Genomic DNA, 27,518 nt, shown 5'->3' on the forward strand with positions numbered 1-27,518 from the left:
CGCGGAACCTGGCCTGGGGACAAGTGCCCCTCATCCTTACCGAGCACAGAGGAATGACCCTGTCCTCCATCCTGGTCCCATGGTGCTGGCGGTGTGTGGGATCTGCATGAGGGCAAACCCCACACCACAGGGTGCCAGGGTCTGCAGTTCTGGGAAGACCCTGGCCTGTGTTTGGGGAGCAGCGGTGCTGCAGGAAGCACGAGGGCCACTTCAGCCTCAGGGCTCTGGGAATGCTTGTCCTGGTTTCGGCAGGGATAGAGTTAATTTCCTTCCTAGTAGCTGGTACAGTGCTGTGTTTTGGATTTAGGGTGAGAACAATGTTGATAACTCACCAATGTTTTAGTTGTTGCTAGGTAGTGCTTACACTAGTCAAGGACTTTTCAGCTCCCCATGCTCTACGGACTGAGAAGGCTGGAGGTGCACAAGAAGCTGGGAGGGGGCACAGCCAGGACAGCTGACCCAAACTGGCCATTTTGACATTCCATACCATGTGACGTCATGCTCAGCATATAAAGCTAGGGGAAGAAGAAGAAAGAGGGGGGACATTCGGAGTGATGGCATTTGTCTTCCCAAGTCACCATTACGCGTGATGGAGGCCTGCTTTCCTGGAGATGGCTGAACACCTGCCTGCCCATGGGAAGGAGTGAATGAATTCCTGGTTTTGCTTTGCTTGCGTGCGTGGCTTTTGCTTTACCTATTAAACTGTCTTTGTCTCAACCCACGAGTTTCTCACTTTTACCCTTCCGGTTTTCTCCCCCATCCCACCGGGGGGGAGGAGTGAGCAAGCGGCTGTGTGGTGCTCAGTTGCTGGCTGAGGTTAAACCACGACAGTGAGGAGCACCTTGGTTACCCTGTCACAAAAAGGACTGTCGTCCACCACACAGCCACTCGCTGTGACCAGTTTATATACTGGGCATGACGTCACATGGTGTGGAATATCCCTGTGGTCAGTTGGGGTCAGCTGTCCTGGCTGTGCCCCCTCCCAGCTTCTTCTGCACCTCCAGCCTTCTCAGTCCGTAGAGCATGGGAAGCTGAAAAGTCCTTGACTAGTGTAAGGACTACCTAGCAACAGCTAAAACATTGGTGTGTTATCAACATTGTTCTCACCCTAAATCCAAAACACAGCACTGTACCAGCTACTAGGGAGGAAATTAACTCTGTCCCTGCCGAAACCAGGACAATGCTGAAGGAGCTTGGTGCCTGGGGGAAGGCACTCAACGTGTGTTCTGTGGTGGGGCTGGTGCCTGCTCTGTGCCATTCAGGGACAGCTCACGGATCCTGCTGAGTGCAGAATCAAATCCCACTGTCACTGCCATGTCTCCACAGAGCTGGGGGTATTTCCTCTCGCACAGCACCCTTCCGGACAAGAGTTGGGTTGCGGCACTTGCGAGGACCTTAGAGGCCTTTGGGCTGAAGAAAGATGCTCCATGCTTGGGGAAAAAAGGCCCCAAAAAGCATTTGTGTGCATTTGGGCACCAGTCACTGTCCTGCGCCTGCCTCACCCAAGGGGGTGCTGGGTTTACAGGGACAGGGCACACCTGTGGGGATGGGAATCTCACTAACGGACATTCCTGAGTTTGATTTTAATGAGCAAACACTGTACCACCTGGCATGACAAGGCACTTAAGCAGAAAACAACGGAGAAAGGAATGTGCAGCTGGAAGGAGAAAAACAAGATAAAGACCATGAAGGCATTTCGCATGATCAGGAAGAACGGGCCAATCTGCTAGAGCATAGATGCGCGTGAACACAAGGCTATAACCTATCTGCAAGCTGCAGGTAGCGCGTGTACACTTCTGCTTGCTATAAAAGATGCTAACAAAAAGCAATAAAGGTCTTTGGTTGCCATGTCTGCCGGAGTCCGTGCCGCTTTTTTCCCCCACAAATGGCGCCCAACGTGGGGCGAAAATGCTGGAACAGAGCACTGGTGGGGAGCCAGCTGAACGAGTCATAGCCAGCGGGAGACAGAGCAGTCTCAGGAAAGAGCTGGAGCCGGAACTTTGAATCATCGCCTCGTTGGAGCAGAGGTGAGCAGCTGGGAAACTTAAAATGGGATCGCAACTAACTAAGGAGGAGGAATCTATACTATATATTATTAAGAAACTGTTAGAAAAGCGTGGAGTTAAGTATGATGACCATACCCTCTGCCTATTGCTTTCATGGCTAAAACGAAAGGGAATTCCCCTTGATTCGGCTACTGCTTTTAACGGCGAGCGGGAGACCCGCTATGGGGCGCGGGACTTGCTCAGTTAATGGGGGAGGACCCTGTCAATACGCCGCAACTGCAGGCACGGCTGGTGCCTGAAATTTTAAGACAATCAGCAGACCTTGCGTTTCAAGCAATGGTAAAGGTCCCTGATACAGGACGACCGGTAAAATCTTTTACTAGCATTAAGCAAGGGACCAACGAACCTTATATGGATTTTATCGACAAGCTCCAAGAAGCTATTCAAAAACAAATACAAAATCCTGAAGCCAAAGAGGCATTGCTTATGAAATTGGCTATAGAGAATGCCAATGAGGACTGTAAAAGAGTCTTACAGACATTGCGAAATCCGACCATAATAGACATGCTTGACGCGTGCAATCGTGTGGGTTCAATTACACATAAGAATGAGGTTTTTGCAGCCTGTTTAGCCGCTGCCTTGCGTCCCGGTAACAAAGCGTGTTTCCGCTGTGGAAACTCGGGGCATTTTAAACGGCAGTGTCCTGAGAATCCTGTACAGAAGGGAGGATCGGAAGGAATTCAGCAGCCCCCTGGTATTTGCCCACGCTGCCGCAAGGGGAGGCACTATGTTAATCAATGCCGGTCGAAATACGATCTCCGCGGTCGACCCTTGTTGGGAAACGGGAAGTCGAGCGCGAGGTGGGGGCGCGCACCGACACAAATGCCACCCCAAAATCCCCAACCCCAAAACCCCATGAGACCGCTGTCTCAGCAGGCCTGGATCACCTCAAGGCCAGAACCATCGGCAGTGCCGGAGTGGATGTCTCCACAGCCACCAATCTCTCTATAAACGATCAGACTGTGCACAGGGTGCCCCTCAATGTGAGAGGCCCCCTTGGCCAGGGGCTGAGTGCCCTATTGGTGGGGAGGTCCAGTGCTACTATACAGGGTTTGTTTGTGTTACCTGGGGTTATCGACTCTGATTATACGGGACAGCTGCAAGCGTTGCTATGGACCCCCTCTCCTCCAGTGTTTATTCCAGCTGGAAGCAGGATTGCACAGCTAGTTCCTTTTAAGAATATGGTTCGTAATCGGGATCCTATTTCCCGAGGAGCTGGTGGATTTGGGTCCACAGGTGAACCAAATATTTTTTGGACTCAGCTTGTCCAAAGAACTCAGCCCACTTTGACCTGCACTCTAAAGAATAAAGGCAGCAAACTGGAACAACTGGTAGTGAAGGGAATGATAGATACAGGGGCAGACGTTACTATCATCAGTACTGCAAAGTGGCCTGGATCATGGGAAACCATCCCGGTCAACACGGGGCTAGTGGGAATCAGAGGCCTGTCGACGTCCAGGCAGAGTGCCAACTTAATACAGATTGTAAGCCCGGAAGGACAGATTGCAACTATTCGACCTTTTGTGGTTCCTGCGCCGTTAAACCTGTGGGGACGAGATGTCTTGAGCACTTGGGGACTAGTGATTGGCACTGCTGATTTGCATCAACATTTTTAGCGGGGGTCACTGGCGCTCGGCCCACCGTTCGACTCACATGGCTCACCGATCAGCCAGTGTGGGTGGATCAGTGGCCCCTATCACAGGAAAAGGCCGACGCGTTGCGAACGTTGGTGGACGAGCAAGTGAGTCAAGGACATCTGGTTCCCACCACCAGTGCCTGGAACACCCCAGTGTTTGTTATAAAAAAGAAAAGTGGCAAATGGAGACTTCTACATGATTTACAGCAAGTAAATGTCGTGATTCAAGATATGGGGACATTGCAACCAGGTATGCCTTCACCGACATTGATACCTCATCAATGGGACATTGTGATTATCGATTTGAAAGACTGCTTTTTCATGATTCCCTTAGCGCCGGAAGATGCTCCCAGATTTGCCTTCTCTCTCCCAGTTGTAAACCATCAAGGGCCTAGGTTGCGATATCATTGGACGGTGTTGCCCCAGGGCATGAAAAACAGTCCCACAATATGTCAAATGTATGTTGCGCGTGCATTGTCGCCCATAAGAAACAAATATCCTGACTTAATTTGTTATCACTACATGGACGATATTTTAATCGCCGGACGAGACCCAAAGGAACTCGTCACAGTTATGAAAGATATGTTGCAGGGGTTAAAGACATACGGCTTGCAAATAGCTCCTGAAAAGGTGCAAGTGCAATCCCCGTGGAAGTACTTGGGGTGGAAGATTTTAGAACATACGATACAGCCCCAACCCATAACCTTGCAATCTAACATTAAAACACTGAATGACTTGCAAAAACTAGTAGGGACTATCAATTGGGTACGCCCATTGCTGGGAATAGATAATGACATGTTAAACCCACTGTTCAAGTTGTTAAAGGGTAATCCTGAGTTGACATCTCCACGAGAATTAACGACAGAGGCCAAACAAGCGCTACAAAAAATATCACAGGCGCTTACCAAAAGGCAAGCACAACGCGTAACTGAAGGATTGGGAGTTAACTTGTATGTCCTGAATCAGTCCCGACAAGCAGTGGGCCTCTTAGGCCAATGGGACACCAAGGGTACCCAGGATCCCTTAGCCATCATTGAATGGGTATTCCTGCCGCATCAAGCACCAAAAACGATAGTGACAAGGGTGGAAATGTTTTCGATGCTTGTGCGAAAGGGACGCACGCGATGTTTGGAATTAACGGGCACAGATCTTAAAACAATTTATCTCCCACTGACTAAAGACCACCTTAATTGGTGTGAGGCTAATAGCCTAGAACTACAGATAGCGCTGGAAAACTTTAAGGGACAAATTCTAATTCACTATCCATCTCACAAATTATTCTCCCTTAATGAGGAAATTAGTATAATTCCTGAATCGTTGAGTAAGGAGGTACCTGTCGAAGGACCCACCTTATTCACCGATGGATCAGGACGAACAGGTAGGGCAGTTATAGTGTGGTGTGAAAAAGGGGAATGGAAACATCAAGTTCACCATGTTGTAGGAAGTCCTCGGCTGGTGGAAATATACGCAGTAATTCAGGTCTTTCGCCAATGGGAGATGCCATTAAATTTGGTTACTGATTCTCAGTACGTCGCCAACGTTGTCAGGCGCTTGGAAAAGGCTTGGCTCAAAGAAGTTGATAACGAACCAGTGTTTTTAATGTTCAAACAGGTATGGGACTTGTTGAATCGCCACGTAAACCCGTATTACGTGCTCCATGTGAGGAGTCATACCTCCCTCCCAGGGTTTATATCAGAAGGGAATGCGCGAGCTGATCGTCTCGCTGCCCCCGTATGGACAACCCCTGTACCAGACGTTTCTACACAAGCCCGATTGTCGCACGAGTTTTTCCATCAATCTGCCCGAATGCTGCGTCGACAATTTGGGTTGACTTGGGACACGGCACGAAGTGTTGTACAAATGTGTCCTGACTGTCAGCAATTAGTTCCCATACCCCAAACAGGGGTAAATCCCCGAGGAGAAAAGGCCCTACAGATTTGGCAATCCGATGTTACTCATATCGGAGAATTTGGCAAACAAAAATATGTGCATGTTTCCATCGATACGTTCTCCGGAGCTCTATGGGCGACCGCAGAGACCGGAGAAAAAAGCAAAGATATTTTACGGCACTGGAAAGGGGCCTTTGCTGCTCTAGGGGTTCCACACCAGATCAAAACGGACAATGGGCCTGGGTACATAAGCGCAAAAACGCAGGCCTTTTTGGCACAATGGGGCATTCGACATATCACTGGTATCCCTTATTCCCCTCAGAGCCAGGGTATCGTAGAGCAGGCTCATCTCACTCTCAAGCAGCTACTACAAAAACAAAAAGGGGGAATGCTAGGGGAATCACCGCAAGCCTGCCTCCATAAAGCAATATATGTGTTAAATCATCTTACAATAAGGGAAGACAGGACAGCAGTTGGCAGCCCTAACACGGTAATAGCGAGACACTTTACATCTTGTAACTCAGCTTCTCCAGCAGGAGAAAGGGCTCGGGTGTGGGTCAAGTCATTGGAAAATAGCCAATGGGAAGGCCCTTATGATCTTATAACATGGGGGAGAGGATATGCTTGTGTTTCCACAGATCGTGGACCCCGGTGGATACCTGCCCGCTGCGTTTGACCGTATCTGGACAAGGAGCCCAAGGAGCCCACAGATGCATCAATGGTTTGAAGTAGATTACTGGGACTTACACAAAGTATCTCATTCGATATTTGGGGAACCACCTAGTGGGCCAGGCCGTGCCGGGGTATATAGGGGACCAAGTGGGTTGCCGTTAGCCGTGGACTGGGAACACCAGGCGGCAGAGAACGGTCAACTGGATAATCGAGAGGTGACAGGAATTCCCTGCCTCCAGTGTCCCGGATCAACACATCACGCATGGACTTTGTGCAAATGTGATAATTGCAAAAGAAACCGGTATTGTCACTCTCAGTTCCGGGCGGGAAGGTGCACAAGGTGTAAAGGGAATACCACCGGGAACGCCGAACCACAGAATCTACAGCTAGTGTGTGGGAGATCACATTGTGTCCCCCAGCTGTGGACTGTGTGGGAAACGGACTGGGAAAGTACCAAACGACAGTGTGACAAACGACTTGGGTAGAAACGGAACAAAAAGAGAACGTAAACCATGACGCCAGTATGGGGGGGTGTCTTGTGGCTAGTATCACTGTGTGCGGTTGCTGCGTTATGGGCACCCTCACAGCCGAAGGAAAATGTTTGGGTAACTCTGGCCAATCAGACAGGACAGGATTCCATCTGCCTGTCGATATCTTCCCCCGGTAACCCCTTTTCTACCTGCCTAGTGGGGCTTCCTTTAGATAATTGGGACTTGGGCCTGATTAGTCCTTTCAAGGAGGCCTGCGGGGGGGACGACACGCTACTGACAATTGGGATGGATGCCTACCACATCTTAATCACTTGCCAATAGAACCTCAGGAACTCGAGCTGTTAGGGTCCATAAAAATGGATTGGTGTTTGTATTTCAATTATTCAGGGGCCAATGTTTCCTGAGCCTGGTCAGTTAACGCTACCCTGGGAATCTATAAAAATGAATCACTGTGGTGTAACCACACAAGCAGCAATATATCTAAATCATCTAATGCACCTATAGGATTACCCAGGGGGGTCTTTTTAATATGTGGAGACCGGGCCTGGCCTGGCATTCCCTCTCATATTAAAGGTGGGCCGTGTTCATTGGGAAGATTAACTCTACTAATGCCAAACACATCTATGATCCTAGACCACAGAAGGGGCACCCCTAAGACGCGCAGTAAGCGCAGAGCACATGCCTACACTTCACAATGTGATGATGCTGTCGACCTATGGAACCGGAACACTATAGCTGCGGTTGCAATCTTGGCTCCAGGTGTCGCAGCAGCAAAGAGTTTGGTCACATTAAATAAATTAGGATGTTGGCTAGCGAAACAATCAAATGCAACCTCTGAAGCACTAACGGGATTATTAATGGATGTAGATTCTATACGACATGCTACTTTGCAAAATAGAGCAGCGATAGATTTTTTGCTTTTAGCGCAAGGCCACGGGTGTGAAGAATTGGAGGGAATGTGTTGTATGAACCTATCTGATCATTCGGAATCAATTCACCGCAGCATTCAGATGTTGAAGGAAGGAGTACAGAAGCTAAGAGTGGAAGACCCCTGGAATTGGTTGGATAAATTATTCGGGAAATGGGGTCTAAGTGGCTGGTTAAAAGGACTAGCCAAGCTAGGAGGGCTATGCTTAAGTAATGTTCCTTTGCATCCTGGTTTGTGTGCCGTGTCTGTTACAAGGTATGCGAAAAATGATTGAAAGATCTGTTTCAGCAGTGTTTCTAGTAAAACAAAAAGGGGGAGATGTGGGGATGGGAATCTCACTAACGGACATTCCTGAGTTTGATTTTAATGAGCAAACACTGTACCACCTGGCATGACAAGGCACTTAAGCAGAAAACAACGGAGAAAGGAATGTGCAGCTGGAAGGAGAAAAACAAGATAAAGACCATGAAGGCATTTCGCATGATCAGGAAGAACGGGCCAATCTGCTAGAGCATAGATGCGCGTGAACACAAGGCTATAACCTATCTGCAAGCTGCAGGTAGCGCGTGTACACTTCTGCTTGCTATAAAAGATGCTAACAAAAAGCAATAAAGGTCTTTGGTTGCCGCGTCTGCCGGAGTCCGTGCCGCTTTTTTCCCCCACACACACCAATGTGTGGCCTGCTGTAGCTGGTGCCAATACTAACTTATGAACACCTCAGCCCATGTTGGCAACAGGTGGGCCATGCCAGATGCTGTGCTGACAGGTGAGAGGGCTGCAGGGGGAAGCTGTCTCTGCTGACCCTGCCCAGGCGTGCTGGCCATGGCCCCCAGATTGGCTGATGGAGGAGAGGGGCAGCTGCAGTAGAGACTGTGGGCCATCCCCAAGGCTATTTACCCATTCGCAATTCCAGCCATCCTTTGGCAACGTCTTCTGCTGAGGCCCCTTGCCCAGCAGAGCCCAACCCAAAGCAAGAGGAGTAGAATCATAGAATCATAGAATCATTGAGGTTGGAAAAGACCTCTAAGATCATCGAGTCCAACCGTCGACCCAACACCACCATGTCCGCTAAACCATGTCCCTAAGTGCCTCATCTACGCGTCTTTTAAATACCTCCAGGGATGGGGACTCCACCACTTCCCTGGGCAGCCTGTTCCAATGTTTCACCACTCTTTCAGGAAAGACATTTTTCCCCACGTCCAATCTAAACCTCCCCTGGCGCAACTTGAGGGCATTTCCTCTTGTCCTATTACTTGTTACTTGGGAGAAGAGACCGACACCCACCTCGCTACAACCTCCTTTCAGGGAGTTGTAGAGAGCGATGAGGTCTCCCCTCAGCCTCCTTTTCTCCAGGCTAAACAACCCCAGTTCCCTCAGCCGCTCCTCATCAGACTTGTTCTCCAGACCCCTCACCAGCCTCGTTGCCCTTCTCTGGACATGCTCCAGCACCTCGATGTCCTTCTTGTAGTGAGGGGCCCAAAACTGAACACAGTATTCGAGGTGCGGCCTCACCAGGGCCGAGTACAGGGGCACGATCACTTCCCTCCTCCTGCTGGCCACACTCTTTCTGATACAGGCCAGGATGCCATTGGCCTTCTTGGCCGCCTGGGCACACTGCCGGCTCATGTTCAGCCGGCTGTCGACCAACACCCCCAGGTCCTTCTCTGCTGGGCAGCTTTCAAGCCACGCTTCTCCAAGCCTGTACTCTTCCCCAAGAGCCTGTGGGACTGCTGACCTCCTCGGGGCCTCCCACAGGCCCACAGTTCCTCTCTGGAGGACAGCAGTTGTCAGGATTCCTGTTCACATGACGTGCTCCAGGGCCAAGGGGGTATTTCTGAGCAGAGTCACAGCAAGGCAAGGACTGATGGCCATTGGCTGTGGAGTAACTAGGGTGTCTTCCTCAGCTTCAAGAGGCAGTGCCTGAAAGAGGACTCGCTGCAGTGTGTCCCACCCTCCAACGCCTCTAGGAGTGATGAAGGGTCCCCCTGTGCCCCCACCTACTTCCCCTCCAAAGCAATGGCTTTCTCCCTCGGCAGTCAGTGTGCAGATGGAAAGACCACCAAAGGGACACAGGCAGGATTGCAGCAATTTTTTAATGAGCCTAAAGAGGGAAATGAGGTCACTCCAAGTGGAGGCCCCCAGTGCAGGGAGGAGCAGGAGCAGCCAAGAATCTGTTCCCCTTTTCCTGGGGCAGAGTTCCCACAGGGCATCTGTCGACCTGCCCGGCAAAGGGAGACAGGCTAGCAGGTCACTCCAGGCTGGCTTCTGGGGTCCTCACAGCAGGCTTTGAGGGGAGCCCAAGACAGCAAACAAAAGAGAGAAAAAGGGTGAGTGGAAGACAGGAAAGATAGACATTGGCTGTGTTTTCAGAGAGCCCAGGCTGGCCTCTTCCAGGGCAAGCCAGAGATGACCAGCTAGTCTGAAAACAACGGCATGAAGTTTGATCCTCTGTCCAGCAGCATGTTCTGAGTTCCTAGGTGTCCTTATCCGAGGCCATTGACAGCATCTTTAGCAGGGGGGGCATCTGCTGCGACAGTAGCGGCTGGTAATGCAGGAGAGGTCACAGCACCCAGAGGTGATGGGCACTCCATCACAGCTGAGGATGCTGCCAACAGCAGCGGAGGTGGAGGAGCCCACAACGGTGTTCTGCGGGAAGGAGCTGAGGATGGGGCCGGGCAGGGTCACCACCACAGCAGGTGGCTCAATGACGACGGTGGAGTTCTGGCATTGCCTGACACAGGGCTCATTGCAGCTGTTGGCCAGTGGCGTCGGGCAGCAAGGCTGGCAGGGCGGGCAGCAAGGCTGGCAGGGCCGGCATGGCTGGCACTGGTCATTGCAGGACATGTCTTGGGTCCGGAGGGGCACCTGGGAGAGAGGGCAGGCAGGAAGCAAAACATGGGGATGAGTGAGGAGCAGCCTGTCACCACACCATGAAGGAACCAAAGAACATGCAGGGCTGGGAGGTGGAGGCTGTGCAGAGATGTGTGAGGGCTTCTTGGCCTCATTCTGACAGGGCCCAAAAAGAGCCACCAGCTCCTATGCAGCTACTGCCTAGCCCCTGAGCCCAGTAGCCACCTCACTACAGTCCCAGCTTCCCTCCGTGTCTAACCTGCTCCCCACCTCCCCATCCCGTGACAAGGAGCCCCAAGATCTGGCAGAGAAAAATCTGGTGTCAGCTGAGAGCTCCATTGAGGTGAGACCTCCTTTTAGAGAAAGCGGAGGAGGAGAAGGGGCTTCAGACTCACCTGACTCCCAAGGAGAAGGAGGCAAGAGAAGTGGATGAGAGAGCAAGGAGCTGGGCTGGCTTTTATCATGGACCTTTACCGCCCCAGGCTGCCAGAGGCATCCCTTGTAGAGGTGATTATTGTCTGACAAGCTCATCCTGAATGCAAAACATCCCAGCTAATGCTATGGCCTGCGTTTTGGCTTCCTGAATTGCTGTCTTTTCGTTTCCTGCTTTATGCCGGGCACATTCCCCAGTGAAGGCATCTTTTGCGTGACAGGATGAGCGGCCCAAGCATTTCCGGTGCAAAACACGTCAGCATGGGCAGAGGACTCATCTCACATGCTGGAGGAGTCCAGTAAAGGACACTCAAGGTAGACTAAACAGCTGGCTTAGACAACACACATGCGCACAAACACGCACACATCTAGACCTCCAGTCATCTAGAGTTAATTGAGAAGGCTCAAGACACCCAAAGAGAGGCTGTCTACGCTGCCCAGGGCCACCGCACAGGTCTTGGACTTGACAGAGTCATCTTCTGCAAGTCCTGTGTCCAAGGGTTCAGCGTGGCTGAGGGAAGACTGATCTGCGCTCGGTGAGAGCGGGAGATGCAGCTGATGAGAGTAACGTGCCCAGCTTGAGCCCATTCACCCACACAGAAGTCCCTGCCCTGCTCTCTGTCTGTCCCTGAGTACCGTGGACATGGATCTGGGGTTTAGCCATGGGACGGAGGTGCTTGTAGGCTCTGGTGGGACAGCCTGTGGGTTCACTTCTGACTGCATGATGAAGCAAGCCATGCACACGTGACCCGGTAGGCAGGCCCTGCCGTGAGCTTATGCTAGCTGGGGAGTTGAGAGGCCACCATTGGTCAATGGCAGGATCAGTGTCTCCAGAAAGATGGTTTGTCCCATTTACCCTGCACGTCTGCTTTGGGGTGGGCTAAGTCCCGTGTGTGAGCTGATGTCTCTTCACTGACTGTGGGAAGAGGCTGTAGAGTCTGCTAGAGCGGGTCCAGAGGAGGGCCACGAAATGATCAGAGGGTGGGAACACCTCTGCTATGAAGAAAGGCTGAGAGAGGTGGGGTTGTTCAGCCTGGAGAGGAGAAGGCTCTGGGGACACCTTCCTCCGGCCATTCAATACTTCAAGGGGGCTTATAAGAAAGACAGAGAAAGACAATTTGCCAGGGCCTGTAGTGACAGGGCAAGGGGCAATGGCTTTAAACTGAAAGAAGGTAGATTTAGATTGGATTACATAAGGAAGACATTTTTTGCAATGAGGGTGGTGAGACAGTGGAACAGGTTGCCCAGAGATGTTGTGGATGCCCCATCACTGGAAGTGTTCAAGGTCAGGTTAGATGGGGCTTTGAGCAACCTGATGTAGTGAGAGATGTCCCTGCCCATGGCAGGGGGATTGAACTAGATGGCCTTTCAAGGTCCCTTCCAACCCAAACCATTCTATGATTCTATGATTCTATGGATTATGCTGGTAGCAAACATGGCTCTGTGAGGTCCTTCCCTCCAGGACAGTGAGATTGGGCTGAAAGAGCCTCTACACGAGGATGTCGTTGCAATCTGAGTTGGTCCCACAGGGCCAGAAGGACGTATCTGCTGAAGGGATCTTGATCCATTTCACTCACATCCCCTTAATTACCTATATTTACTAAGAGTGAGATGCAAAGCATGGCACAGAAGTCAGAAGAGAATCCCTCTCCCTCGAGAGCTCATTTGGGCAGCGTGCATGGCAGCAGCGGGGCATGGCAGCACTCAGCAGCTTTGGCTTCTGTCCCCAGAGGACCCTCTTGGAAGAGTGAGGGCTACTGGTCGGGAGTGGAATATGTTTGGCAAGGTGAGGCAAGAGTGTCTTTGCAAACACCTGCTACACTGGGAAGGAGGAGTTTAAAGTAGGTATGGAGGGGGAGGTCTACCATAGACTGAAGAGCAGGGATGTCAGAAGGGGTAGAAGCGGTATGCATGGGGGACAGCATGCCTGGGGAAGCTCTCACATTCCCCTGTGGCACAGGTGGTGGTGTAGTTACATGTCTGCTACAAACCTCCTGCTCAAGAAGAGAAGGCAGGTGAAGCTTTCTTCAGGCAGCTGGGGAAAGCCTCACAGTCACAGGCCCTGGTGCTCGTGGGTGACTTTTATCACCTCAGTGTCTGCTGCAGGAGGAAAATGGCTGGGCACAAGCAAACCAGGACATGTCTGGGGCATATGGAAGACAAATTTTTGATGCAGGCAATCCATGAATGGACTAAGGGAGAGGCTCTGTTGCACCTGCTTCTCACAAGTGAGGAGGAACTGTTGGATGATGTAAAGTTCAAGGGCAGCCTTGCCTGCAGTGACCATGAGACTGTGGACCTTAAGATCCTCAGAGGGCTGACCAAGACAAACAGGAGTATTACTGCCCCCGACTTCAGACGAGCACTTCTTAGTCTTGTCAGGGACCTACCTGCTCGGCAGGATACCATGGGAAATTGCCCTGGAGCGCAGAGGTTTCCAGGAGGGCTGGCTAACCTTCAAGGACAGCCTCCTCAGAGCACAAGGATGGTCCTGTGCATTGTGCAGAAAGGTGAGTCAGGAAAAGCCAAAGCACAGCTGGAGTGGAAACTTGCAAGGCAGGGGGTGGAGGGAATCAGGCAAGGTATCCCTGAGCCTATTGGCAGCAAAAGGAAGGCTAAGCAGATGAGGGCTCATTGCTCGGGGAGGAAGAGGACCTGGTGACAAATGGTAGGGAAAAGGCTGATGTACTCCATGCCTCTTTCTCCTCAGTTTCTACTGGCATGGCTTCTCCTCAGGCCTACCACATCCCTGAGCCTCCCCACACACTCTCTGGGAAGGAAGCAGCACCCACAGTAGTAGAAGAAAGAACTCAGGAGCTCTTACTACCATGTGGACGTACACAAGTTCCTGGGACCACTTGGGATGCATCCAAGGGTGTTTAAGGAGCTGGCTGGACAGTCTCTACTCAGTCCCTGGAAAGAAGATGCAGCAAATACTCTCAGAAGCCTTTTCTAAACTCATGAAAGGCAAGAAGGGGGTTGGGAGCAGCTGACATGGGTCTACTGAGGGCAAATCATGCCTCACCAACCTCCTTGCTTTCCATGAGGAGGTGACTGGCACTGTGGAGAAGGGGAGGGGCACTGGCTGTGGTGTACCTTGACTGTAGCAAGACCTTTGACATACCCTCATGGGTGCGCACATATGGACACCTATACGCACACAGAGGTAAGCACACTCACAGCCATGCACACACAGAGTTATGTGTCATATGTGTGCCCTTCTGAAGAGGTGTGTGCACATGTTTCCAAAGGAGCCCATGTGCAGACACAGGCAGAGCCACCCCCCATACCAACATGTACGCACAGACATTCAAACACACATGCTTACGCGTGTGCATACTCCTAGCACGCATGTATTTGCATACAGGTATATGTGCATGCTCATTTACACATATGTACACACATGAAAGCACATATCCACACAGACCTGTACCCCCACACTTAGATAGATCCAGATGGTCACAACTGTCCATGCTCACCTCCACGAAGGCACCTGTATGTGATAAAACACATACACAGTCATGAACAGACCTGACCAAACACACTTTCAAACACCGTTTGTGCACGCTCATGCTTGCAGGTGCATTACCCCGGGCACACACAGACACACACGTATGTGCGAATGCACACATGAGCACAGCCAGAGGGACATGTATGTGAGCATGAACATGCACACGCACCACTGAGAACCAGGACGCCCAATGCCAGCTCTCAGCCTCTCGGGATGACTCTAGGCAAGTCCTTCAGGCCCCACAGTTAAGGCAATGAATCAGACACCATCAGCTTTAGTGAGCTCAAGTGTTTCACTGTGGTTCAGTCAGCTGTTTTCTCACCAGAAAAGAGAGAGAAACCACAGCAGAATTGAAGCTGCCATGGCCTTTCCAGACATTGAGCATCTCTGTGTCCCAAGTCTGTGGGTCAGGAATAATGTAAAAACTAGAGAAAATCCATATTGTTGCAAACACAAAGAATCCCCACATTACAATAGAAAAAAACTCCTTCAGCCTTAGGTGCTCCCAGCTGTCCTATGTGATCTCCCTAAGGGAGATATCAGGGTGTTGGACCGGCCCCTCCTTTCTAAAGGGAGTGGAGCCCCAGTGGCGTATTCACACAGCAGCAGAGCGTGGCGTGCCCGGGAGAAGCCAAACTCCTCACAGGCTGCAAACACTGAGGCTGGGACACCAGAAATGAGAGTGCCTGATCCCACACCACATCCAGCGTGAGCTCCTCCCTCCATGGGTGCACAGGTCCTGCCAGGAGCCTGCTCCAGCGTGGGCTTCCCACGGGTCACATCCTCCTTCGGGCATTCACCTGCTCCGGTGTAGGGTCCTCCATGGGCTGCAGGGTGGATATCTGCTCCACCATTAACCTCCATGGGCTGCAGGGGGACATCCTGCCTCACCATGGTCTTCCCCACAGGCTGCAGGGGAATCTCTGCTCCAGTGCCTGGAGCACTTCCTCCCCCTCCTTCTTCACTGGCCTTGGTGTCTGCAGAGTTGTTTCTCTCACATATTCTCACTCCTCTCTCCGGCTGCAATTGCTGCTGTGCAGGGTTGTTTTCTTCCCCTCCTTCTTAAATATGTTATCACAGAGGCGCTACCACCGTTGCTGATTGGCTTGGCCTTAGCCAGCTTTGGGTCCATCTTGCTAGAAGCTTCTAGCAGCTCTGCACCCCCTGCAGCCCCCCCGCTACCAAAACCTTGCCATGCAAACCTGATACACTGACTGATCCCAGTAAGAAAGGCACCCAGCCTCTTCAAAGCATTCCTTAAAATGCCATTTATTAGCACTAGAAAGAAAGAGGATAGTATAGGTGATCTTACATCCCTTCAGATGCTGGGAACCCTGAGCTGCTCACCATCAGCTGCTCTCACAGAATGAGAAAATCACAGGACGTTTGAGGTTGGAAGGGACCTCTGGAGGTCATCTGGTCCAACCCCCCTGCTCAAGCAGGGCCACCTAGAGCCAGTTGCCCACAACCATGTCTAGGTGGTTTTTGAATATCTCTAAGGAGGGAGAATCAGCAGACTCCCTGGGATACCTATGCCAGTGCTCAGTCACTCCCACAGCACAGTAAGGAAGTGTTGCCCCCTTGCCAGGGCACAAGTCACTGTACTGATCCCATCCATGGAAGGGTTACCCCATCTTGGTCAGTCGAGCTTTAAAGCATTTTCTTCAAAGGAAACAGCTCTAGTCATCGTTTCCACTGTCAAACACTACAACCCTGCCAGTTGTTTACTGGATGTGAACAAATACCAGCAGCTTTCACATCCTTGTTTCTTAGGATGTAAACCAAGGGGTTCAGCAGGGGAGTAAGAACGGTGTAAAGAACAGCCACCACTCTGTCTAGTGACCCTTTCAAGGTCACTTCCCATGTAGGTGAAAGACACACAGACCATGGAAACAGGCCATGGCAGTGAAATGGGAAGCACAGGTTGAGAAAGCTCGTTGCCTGCCTTCTGCACAGCAGATCTGCAGGATGGTTCTCGCTCTGCACCTGTAAGAAGTGAGGATGGAGAGGAAGCAGCCAAGGGTCACATCCCCAATACTGAAGACGATCACAGCCTTGTTGGCAGATGTGCCAGCACAAGCCATGGCCAGGAGGGCTGGCAGATCACCAAAGAAGTGGCGGATGTGCCCACAGTAAGCCAAATGGGAGGTGATTATTGCATGTGGAGCAGGAGCAGGGAACCGGCCAGCCATGTCCCCGCCACCAGCCAGACGCACACAGCCCGATGCATGATGGCCCCATAGCACAGAGGGTTGCAGATAGCCAAGCAGTGGCCATAGGACATGACAGCGTAGAGGAAGCATTGGTCCCTGCCCAGCAGCTGGGAGGAGTACGGCTGGGCCACGCAGCTGTGGAAGGAGATGGGTATGCCCAGTGGCTTGAGGAAGCCCTCCAGCATCTTTGGAAGGAAGACACTGCAGAAGCAGAGATCCAGGAAAGAGAGCTCGCCCAGGAAAACATGCACGGGTGCCCACAGCCTGGAGTCAGCTGTCAAAATTAGCCGGATGAGGCAGTTGACCAGGAGTGTGAAGGTATAGATGGTGAAAAACACAAGAAGGGAAGCACGCTCATCTCTGGTACATGGGGGAGGCCCATGAGGATGAACTCTGACACGGCACTCTGATTGTTTATCTCCATCCAACCAACACTTCTGTCCCTACAGAAGGAGATATTGTTGCTCCTTCTCCGTGGTAAATCACGCCAGGCCAAACTGTGAATGATGCACGATGCCTGGTGTCTCTTCTCAGCCTTAAGAGACAGACATGTACCGAGTCCAAGCAGGAAAAATACAAATGTTGGATAGTGGTTCCTACCCCAGATTTTGAGAAGGGCCCAGCACCTTGTAGCCCACAGTTTTATTGCTCGTGTGGACTGGAGTGGGGTTGGCGTTCCCAGCAAAGATGTCCGTCTGCAGAATATTACTATTTTTGTCCCCAGAGAGCTCTGCAACAACCATAGCATTTCTGTTGTTAAATTCTGTACAAGTTTCAGAAAACACTGTGCATCCGACTGAGCCAGTAGGTGGTTTAAATCACCATTAAAAAACCCCAAACCTCTGGCAACAATGCCCTTAGTCTGAAGTGTAAAGCCTGCATGGATTCTGTGCCCTTTTCCTGCCTTTCCAGGATCTCCTCAGTTGGGCAGCCAAACCAGGGGTCATGCCAAGAGCCAGTAGCAGCGCTCTGGCAGTGCTTTGGCCAAAGAGCTTACTCGTCTGTCAGAAGAAATGCCATCCCTCCCTCTTCAACAAGGATAATTGCAGATGGTATCATCATTGCGAAGGATGAGAGGTACCTTCCGCTTATTACAAGGTTTAGTGTGGTAGCATAGGAAGTCCACATGAGATGATGATGATGCTTATTAGTAGCATGACTAAGGAAAAGAGATTTCAGACATGGAAGTGAAAGGCCTTTATAAATCTTTTGGCCTTCAGTCATTCTGAGATATGCTTCATTAGACATGATCCCTCTTGGTGCAGGACATTTCTGTGGGGATTTCTGGTCTTCCACTTGTACACTTTTGTCAAGTCATCTGGATTTTCATGCAGGAAATAGGATATGAGACTGTAGCGGCTGCCAAGTGACATTTCCACCGATCAGAAGGGATCAGATCTACATGTAAAAAGTCCTCTCTCCTGAGAATGGCAGCCAATTCCTGAGCACAAATTCTCTGGGGGGACGAATGAAGCAGTCAAGAGCTCTGCAGCTGTCTTGGGAAGTGAATGCAGTACCCTCATCCTTGCTGATCTTCACGTTCTCCTGCATGCTCTGTATCAGAGCAATTTGAACTCGCTCAGAAATACACCGTTTCACTGCCCCCATTTCTATGCTGACTGCCCTCAGCTCCCACATGCTTAGCTCCAATTTCCAGCCCCAACACATTCAGCAGCATGGGCGACTTATCCCTGCCAAGGCCTGCTGGCCATGGCCCCTAGATTGGGTGGTGGAGGGAAGAAGAAGGTGGAGTAGCGGCTATGGGCCATCCCAAGGGCTGTTCCCTGCTTTACCATGCCTGCCATTCTGCAAAGCAAATCATCTCCCGGAGCCCCACACCCTGCCACCCCAGCACAGCTCTGGCCATTGCAAGAGCAACGCCCTTCCTCAAGAGCTCATGGGGCTGCTGACCCCTCAGGGCTTCCTGCCTTTCTGGGCATTTGTGGGCAGACACACAGCAAGGCAAGGCCTGATGGTCACTGGCAGCAGAGCAGCCAGGGATGTCTTCCTCAGCTCCAAGGGATGGTGCCCAAAAGAGGAGCCACGGCAGGGTGCCCCAACCTCCCATTCCTCTGTGAATGGAGAGGGGTCTCCTTGTGCCCTCATTCCCTTCCACCCCTCAGCAACACCCTTCTCCTTTGGCAGCTTGGGGAGTGCCCACAGAGGGAAGGACCACATGGAGGCCAGGCTTGAATGCAGCAGAACTTTAATGAGTCAAAAGAGGGAAACAAAGTCACTCCGAGTGGAGGACAGCAGTGCAGGGAGCCCTGGGGGCAGCCGAGAGTCTACGCTCCTTGGCCGTGGAGAAGTTCCTGCATGATGTCTGTCTGCCTGCCCCATAGAGGGAGACGGGCCCCACCAGGCTGGCCTTGGTGGGAGCTTGCTGCCAAGGGGAACCAAAGCAAACAAAGAAAAGGGAGAGAAAGGCAAGGTCGGTCAGCTATGCTGAAAACAAAACCCAGAAGATGGATCCTCTGCCCAGCACCGTGTTCTGAGTTCCTCAAGGTGTCTCCCTGGGGCTTGCCCAGCGTCTTTAGCAGGGGAGGCACCTTCTGCCACCGGAGCGGCTGGAAATGCCAGAGAGGTCACAGCACCCAGAGGTGATGGGCACTCCATCACAGCTGAGGATGCTGCCAACAGCAGCGGAGGTGGAGGAGCCCACAACGGTGTTCTGCGGGAAGGAGCTGAGGATGGGGCCGGGCAGGGTCACCACCACGGGAGAGGGCTGGATGATGACGGTGGAGTTCTGGCACTGCCTGACACAGGGCTCATTGCAGCTGTTGGCCAGTGGGGTGGGGCCGCAGGGCCGGCATGGCAGGCACTGGTTGTAGCAGGACATGTCTCTGGGCTGGAGGTGCACCTGGGAGAAAGGACAGGGAGGAAGCACAGTACAAGGGTGCTTGAGGAGCAGCCTGGTTACACTCTCACAAAGGAGACAAGGCCACTACTGAGTGGGGAGCTGGAAGGTGTGCCAGGAGCCACACAGTCTTCATTGCCCTACAAAGAGTAGCCTGGCACAGGGAGGCTCTCTCTGAATTCATAAACCAAAAGCCACCTCAGCCACATCCCAGCCTCTCTCTAAGCAGACCTTCTCACTGCTTCCCTCTCTCATGACAGGAAAATTCAATTCCCAGCACAGGCCAGAGCCAATATCAGCTGAGATGTCCATCGAGAAAAGATCTCGCTTTGGAAAAGAAGGAGAAGGGGCTTCAGACTCACCTGGCTCCCAAGGAGAAGGAGGCAAGAGAAGTGGATGGGAGAGCAGGGACTTGGGCTGGCTTTTATGCCTGCCCTTCATTGCCGCAGGACCAGAGGCACCCTTTGCAGAGGTAACAATTTTCTGACAAGCTCATCTTGAATGCAAACCATCACAGCTAATGATATGGGCTGTGCTTTGATTCCCTGCACTGTTGCCTTTTCATGTCCAGGTTTGTGCCATGACCATTCCCCAGTGAAGGCTTCTTGAGCACTGGGATGAAAGGCCCTGGGATTTCTTGGGCAGGAATGCAGCAGTGCGGGCAGAAGACTCAGCTCAAGGGCTGGACGGGTCCAAGCAGGCAAGTGACATCAGCCTGGGTCAGTCTGGTGGGGCTGTTTGCAGTGTCATTCTCAGGAAGAAGTGCCAGCAATCTTCAGCTGGACACCATGGGCTCTCGTGCATGAGGACATGCCATGTCCTTCTCTTTCCCTCCCTCCTCAGCTCACTCTGATTCCTGGTCACCTGTTGTTGCCTCCCCAGGTATATGCGTTGTGCTGCTACGTTTTGACTCCATCCTGCCTAACACTGCCCAGTCCCCAGGGATCTTCAGCACAGTCCATGGGCTGTTGTGTTCCAATGTCTGTTCCTGTCTTGTGTGTACTTGTAAGCAGCCAGGTTTGTGTGAATGCACGTGGGAGCACAAATTTGTGCATAATTCCATGCGGGTGTGCATGAGCCTCTGTGTGTGTGTGTCCTTGTGTGTCACTCATCACGAGGGAATGTGCTGCTCATGGCAGAGAGAGACACTCTCCACTGCTCTCTCCATGAGCACGACAGGGCAGCAGGTTCCCAGGGTCAGAAGGAGCCTGAGCGCAGCCCAACGGTGATGGCACGAGCCTGCTAGAGATCTGTCCAGGGAAGGGGCACTGAAATGCAGCCCCTGTCTCCTGAGCCCTCCTTTTCCTGCCCCTCCAAAGCTCACACTCCGCTGCTGCCCATTTCAGGCCCCAGCAAGGATGGTTTCACTCCAGCTTGGATCCTCGGTTGAATTCAGTGTAACAACATTGGGAGTGCCTCAGCATGGCTGGCAGTCCCCCCTGCCTGCCTCTCCAGGCCAGGACACAGCTGCTCTCCCCAGTGCTAGAGAGTTCAAAAGGATGGGGATGGCTTTATGGGCAGGGAGAAAGGCTGAGGAATCCTGCTGACCATGTGCTGGCCATCCCTGAGTGGATCTGCTTCCAATGCAGTGTTGGTGGTGTCTGGGGTGGGACACAGCCCTCTCTCATGTCCATGTCAATGCCAAATGTACCTGTGCAGCCCATCAACCTGGTGTCATGTCGGGCAGGGGCCAAGACCTTTTCCCAAACAGGTACTGAATGAAAGGAACCTGAAGCCTGATGTCGCTGTGGTGTAAGTGGAAGGACAGACCCTGTGGCTTGCACAGGAAAGCCAAAGAGCTGATGACTGCTTTGATGTTTAGCCCGCAGGGGCCTTCATGCCTCGCATTGAAATCTCAGTCTGAGTGTCCAGCAACTGTCTCTGGAAGGGAAGGAACATTACATTCAAGACCCCATACCGCAAAGCCTACTGGTCTCCCGTGGGGGTGTCCAGAAGAGACCCTCACTCTGACAAGGGCTGTGCACAGTGTATAATGTTCCTGAGCCCGTATCCCTGCCTGAATGTTTGTCTGCCTGGACTTAGGTCCAACTTGGAGACAATGCAGCTGAGGGCTTTTCCACTTCCCTGTAGTGACCCCATTAGAGAACAGTGCCAGAGAGCTCTTCTGGGAGAGCTCAGCCAGGGCCGATTCCCCTCTCCATGGAGCTGCTTCTGAGCTGAGGCTCTAGAAGCTGAGGGCCAACCTCATTGTTTTCTTGTGAGGTAACAGGCTCCGTGGGGAAGGGAAGGGAAGGGAAGGGAAGGGAAGGGAAGGGAAGGGAAGGGAAGGGAAGGGAAGGGAAGGGAAGGGAAGGGAAGGGAAGGGGAGGGGAGGGGAGGGGAGGGGAGGGGAGGGAAGGGAAGGGAAGGGAAGGGAAGGGAAGGGAAGGGAAGGGAAGGGAAGGGAAGGGAAGGGAAGGGAAGGGAAGGGAAGGGAAGGGAAGGGAAGGGAAGGGAAGGGAGGGGAGGGGAGGGGAGGGGAGGGGAGGGGAGGGAAGGGAAGGGAAGGGAAGGGAAGGGAAGGGAAGGGAAGGGAAGGGAAGGGAAGGGAAGGGAAGGGAAGGGAAGGGAAGGGAAGGGAAGGGAAGGGAAGGGAAGGGAAGGGAAGGGAAGGGAAGGGAAGGGAAGGGAAGGGAAGGGAGGGGAGGGGAGGGGAGGGGAGAGGAGGGGAGGGGAGGGGAAGGGAGGGGTGTATTTAGAGTTTAGCAAGACCTTTGACAGCCTCTCTCATACTTCCTTTATGACCAAATCAGTGACAAATGCGTTCAGTGATAAGGTGGGTGGAAAACTGGCTGGACTACCAGGCTCAGAGAGTTCTGACCTTGGTCCAAAGCCCAGATGGCTGACACGTATTAGTGGGGTCTAGCAGTAGGGATCAGCAGTAGGACCAATACTGTTTGATGTTTTCATGAACGCCATGAGTACTGGGCAGTGGTGAACTCCCAGCAAGTCTCTGGATAACACCCAGCGAGGGGAATGTGCCGGAACTGTCGCACACGGCTCCTGTTCAGAGGACCTGGACAGGCTGGAAAAATGGGCTGACTGGAACCTCCTGAAGGCCAAAAAGAGTAAGGGCAAGGTTTTGCATCTGATGGAGGAACCAGCCCATGCAGTCACGCAGGCTGGGGGCTGGCTGCCTGGGAAACAGATCCACAGGAAAGCATGTGTGGTTTTAGGAGACACCCAGCTGAACATGAGACAGCAGTGTGCCCTTGCAGCAAAGACGGTCAACTGCATCCTGAGCTGTGTTAGTCAAAGTGTTGCCAGCAGGTCCAGGAAAGTGACCCTGCCCCTCTGGCCCTTGTGAGACCACACCTGGAGTACTGCGTCCAGGCTGGGGCTCCCTGCTCCAGGAAGAGTATCAACATACTGAAGGGAGTGCAACAAAGGCCACCAAGTCGACTAGGGGGCTGACAAACATGGCGTGCGAGGAGAGTGTGAGAGAACTGGGCCTGCCCATCTTGGAGAAGAGAAGGCTCAGGGGAGACCTTCTTGCTTTCCACAGCTGCTTTTTCAGAGGTGACAGAGAAGATGGACCTAGTCTCTGGAAGTGCCCAGGAGACAGAACACGAGGAGTTCTGATTAAGCAATAAGGTAGAAGACATAGAAAAGAAACGTGTTTCCCAGGGAGGTTGTGCAATCTCCATCCTGGAAGGTGTTCAAGGATGGACTGTATGTGACTTTGAGCAACCTGGTCTAATGGGATCTGTTCCGAGCAGAGGGGTGATCTAGATGACCTCTGGAGGTCCCTTCTCACCTACATTCTGACTCTGTGATTCCCCCTTGCCCCTGCCCTCCCTGACCCCTGCACGCCCACGGGCACACATGCCCTCACTCGCCCTCTGCCACAACACAACTCTTAGCCATTGTGCTGGGACTGCGGAGGGGCAGCTGAAGGGAGGCTCTCAGCCTCCTCCCTGCCATCCGCAGGGAATCAGTGGCTGCTGTTTCCAGCCCCTGAGCTGGGAGACAGCCATGGGAAGCTGGTCCATCTCCTGGGTCAGGGCCCTGCAGCTGTCCCCGGCTGCAGCGGGCACTGTGCACGCTTGTTCTTGCTGGGGAGCCCTGGCTGGAGGAGGGGAAGAGTCCACTTCCCAGGACAGCAGCTTGTGGCCCTGCAGAGCCACCGAGCACTCTTAGCCCGGGCGAGACCCCGGGCGGCGCCGGCGCAGGGCTCAGCCCCGGGGCGGAGCTGGCGGTGGCGGAGAGGAGAGGAGAGGAGAGGAGAGGAGAGGAGAGGAGAGGAGAGGAGAGGAGAGGAGAGGAGAGGAGAGGAGAGGAGAGGAGGCGGGGGAGAGGAGGCGGCGGTGCCGGAGCAGAGAGCCGGGGCTGGCGGGGGGCAGCGAGGCGCGGGCGGCGGAGCGGCGGCATGCGGCGGTGCCGGGGCGCAGGGCTGGCGGGGCTGGCCGCGGTGCTCCTGGGTGCGCGGGGCTGGCGGCGGCGGCCGGGGCTGGGCCTGGGGTGGCCCCCGCAGCTCCCTCGAGCCTGCCGTCCCCTCTGGCTTCTTCACGGACCTCTGCCCCCGAACCATCCTCCCGTCCAGCCCTCCCTCTGCTACCATCCCACGTTCCCCCAGAAAACTCATCGCTCTAGCCTTTCTCCAGGCTTCCCTGTTTCCTTCCTTTCCTCTGTGTCTTGCCATATAACTCATGCCGTCATCCCTTCCCCCTTGCTACTTTATTTCTCTCTTTCCTTTATCCCCCTTTTTTCTTCAACGCCTCCACCCTTCCAGCTATCCTTCACGCATTCATCTCGCCACCACCTATTAATGGACACTTCCATTAGTGCACGTGTTGACATCCTCTGGAAACTCTTCTCCTCATCATCTCTCTTTGTTCCTGACTGCTTCTGCGGGATTTGGTCTGGGAAACAGCAGGCAGGGCTGGGCACAAAGCAGGGTTTGACTGTTTTTTCCTTCTTTTTCTCCTTTTTCTCCTCGGCAGTGGCTGCGGGCAGAGCCCAGGTGCAGCAGGAGCCGTCGGCAGAGACCACCGAGGGCACCGGCATCAGCATCAACTGCTCGCACCCCAACATACAGACCACCGACTACATCTACTGGTACCGTCAGCTCCCGGGCCGAGGCCCCGCATTCATCGTGAGAGGTCACAAAGGCACCAAAGATCTGCAGGACCCTCCGGGGCGGCTGTCGGTGGCGGCAGACCGCCGGTCCAGCGCCCTGCGGCTCGCCCGGCCCCGGCGCGGGGACGCGGCGGTGTATTACTGCGCCCTGGGAGACACGGGGAGAGGAGCCGGGGCTGCGGCCGGGCACGAACCGCCGCGGGCGGGGCCGGGCGCGTGTGTCGGGGGCGGGGGGACAGCCCCGGCCGGGCCCGCCAGGGGGCGCTGCCGCTCGGCCCGCCGGGGCCGCCTCGCCCCGCCCGGTTCCCCCGCCCCACCGGCACCGGCACCGCCTTCAGCATCGACCCTGGCACCGGCACCGGCATCGGTACTGGCACCGGCACCGGGCCCGCCGAGGTCCCGCAGCCCCGGGAGGTCCCCCCGACGCGGCTCCGGAGCCGCCCACCGGGCAGAAACCTTCTCCCGCCCCTCCCCCCCCGGTCACCCCGCACTCCCACCGGGAGGCAGACTGAAATCCCCCGCCACAGTGGCAGTGTCCGGCCGTGCCCGGGAAGGAGCGGTTGCAGCACCGGGAGGCGGGCAGCAGAGATCCTCCTGCCCACGAGCAGCCCTCGCTCCTGCCACAGGGACCGGCCACTGCTGCCATGGAACAGACGGGGCCTCTTCTCGGGCTTTTGCCTTTCCCCACTAGGATAGCCAAGGGAAGCCTGAGCAGGTGCTTTCCTCTGCTCTGTAAACACAGGGACTCCAGTGCTAAGTTGCGAATGCAAGACTGTCCTTAGAAAAGAACATCCAGAAGGGGTTTCGCATTTTGTTACTTTCTAAAAGCTCAGATACACGATCAAAAACTGCATGCTACAGGCTTTCAAGGAGCTTTCAAAACATTCCTGCTAGCATTAGAAAGTCATCGCATGGAGTCAGGAGTTCAAGCTCCACAGCAACAGGAGAAGGGGATGTCGAGGTCATGGGCACCTTCAAGCGCTCCCCACAGTGCCTCAGCGTTGAGACCATGAGCTTGTTTTACAGGATTCAGAGCCTTTGGAGTTGAGGCCCAGGAGAGAGGGTAAAAGCGTGGACCGGACACACTGACGGCGGCCTCAAGGGATGCCAGGTTCCTACTTGATGAGTGAGTCAGAAACAGATTTGCGGAGTTGCCCTGAGGGGCTGGAGGTCTGGGTGAGTGAGAGCTGGAAGGAGGCCTCTGGGAAGAGGCTGCGGGCTCCAGCCAGTCCCCGGGGAACTCTGTGTGGCTCAAGTAGCTGACACAGTGGTTCAAAGCCCATGGTCAGAGGCTTCAGAGGCACAGAGTGAAGGATCAGCCCTGCTCCCTGTCCCAGCTGGACTTCATAACTCTGTTTCCAGGGAACTACTGGCAGGTGGAGAAACCAGGCAGAGCAACAGGTATGGCCAGGCTAGCACACAGATCAGCCCCATGTTCACATGGGATCAGCACCTTTCGTCCCTGCCTCCATCTGTCTTCCTATGCTTGGCTCCATGCCTTGATCCTTCCCTTTCCCTGTCTCTGCTGCTTCTCCTAAGCATCCCATGTCTTGCACCATCCTAAAAAGCTTTTTCCACTGCATCCCACAATGAGTTCTGATCCCCCTGTAGGCAGAAACACCCCTGAGTTTGTAAGGTGATCCTCTCTCTCACCCTTGTGGGAGGTGTCATCTCCAGAGAAGGAGTCGATTGTGATACCTAAAGGGATGGGGAGAAGATGTCGGTAACCAAAAGGATTGTGCGCCCTCCTGCCAGGGAGAAGTGGTGTGTCTGACGCTCTGTGTGAGGGTGTTGGCAGCAGGTGCTGTTCCCAGAGTCATTTGAGAAGGGAGAGAAATGCCCTGTCAGGAGAGGGGGTCAGACTCCTGCTTTTGGCTCTGGCTGTTCCTGGTTCTACCTCCTTTCAGATGCTACCCAGGGACAACGAGCACATCAGGGGCTGCAAAGGGGCCTGTCTCCAACCCTGAGAGAGGTGAGTGCAGGCCCCTGTCTCTGGCTGCACACTGGATGGCAGAAGTAGATCACCATGGACACTCCTCCCTTGCTGGGGGCTGGTTGGGCTGGTTGTGATCTCCAGGAGGAGCAAAAAGCAGGAGGACAGCCTGCAGCCTCCTATTGCCTGACAGCAGGTGGCTTGAGCTCTTCCTTCAGGCTCCTAGAGGAACCTTCAGGTGCCCCAGGCCCCTTTGGCAATGAGACCTGGAGCTGAGAGGCAGCGCTTCTACACCAGGGTATGTCTGCCTGAGAGGATGCTCCAGCACCTTCTGACTTGGAGGGCTATCAGAAGTCCCGCTGTGGCCTGACTGCCCTAGGACAAGCCTCCCAGTGCTGAACAACCTCCCCTTGGCCCTTGCAAACCTGGCACACAGTAAGGGTTTACAGTTTGGCATCTTTCCTTGGGCTGAGCACTTTAAACAACTTTAATTAGTCTCCCTACAGAGCCTCCTTGTGGCAGAGGTGTGGAGTCCCAAGCCCGCCTGACTCAGAAGACTCTTCATTCCGTCCCATCAGGTATTTACACACATTGACAAGATCCCCAAAGAGCCTTCTCTTCCCCAGGCTGAAGACTGCCTGCCTCTCAGCCGATCCTCATAGGAAAGATGCTCCAGTCCCTGCACCATTTTGCTGGGCTTACTCCGACATCTTTCTTGTACTGGGGAGCCCAGAACTGGAGCCAGCACTCCAGACATGGCCTCACCAGTGCTGAGTAGAGAGGAAGGATCAGGTCCCTTGTTCTGATCTGGCAATGCTCTTCCTACTGCAGCCCAGGATGCTGTTGGTTTTCCTTTGCACGAGGGCACATTGCCACAGCAGACTCAGGAACACCCCTGAGCCACTGAAACTGAGTGGGACACAGCAGTGAGTATTCAGGAGAAGCGTCCCAGCTGCTTGTC

Source organism: Aptenodytes patagonicus, chromosome 20 (assembly GCF_965638725.1).
Source record: "Aptenodytes patagonicus chromosome 20, bAptPat1.pri.cur, whole genome shotgun sequence".
NCBI lineage: Eukaryota > Metazoa > Chordata > Aves > Sphenisciformes > Spheniscidae > Aptenodytes > Aptenodytes patagonicus.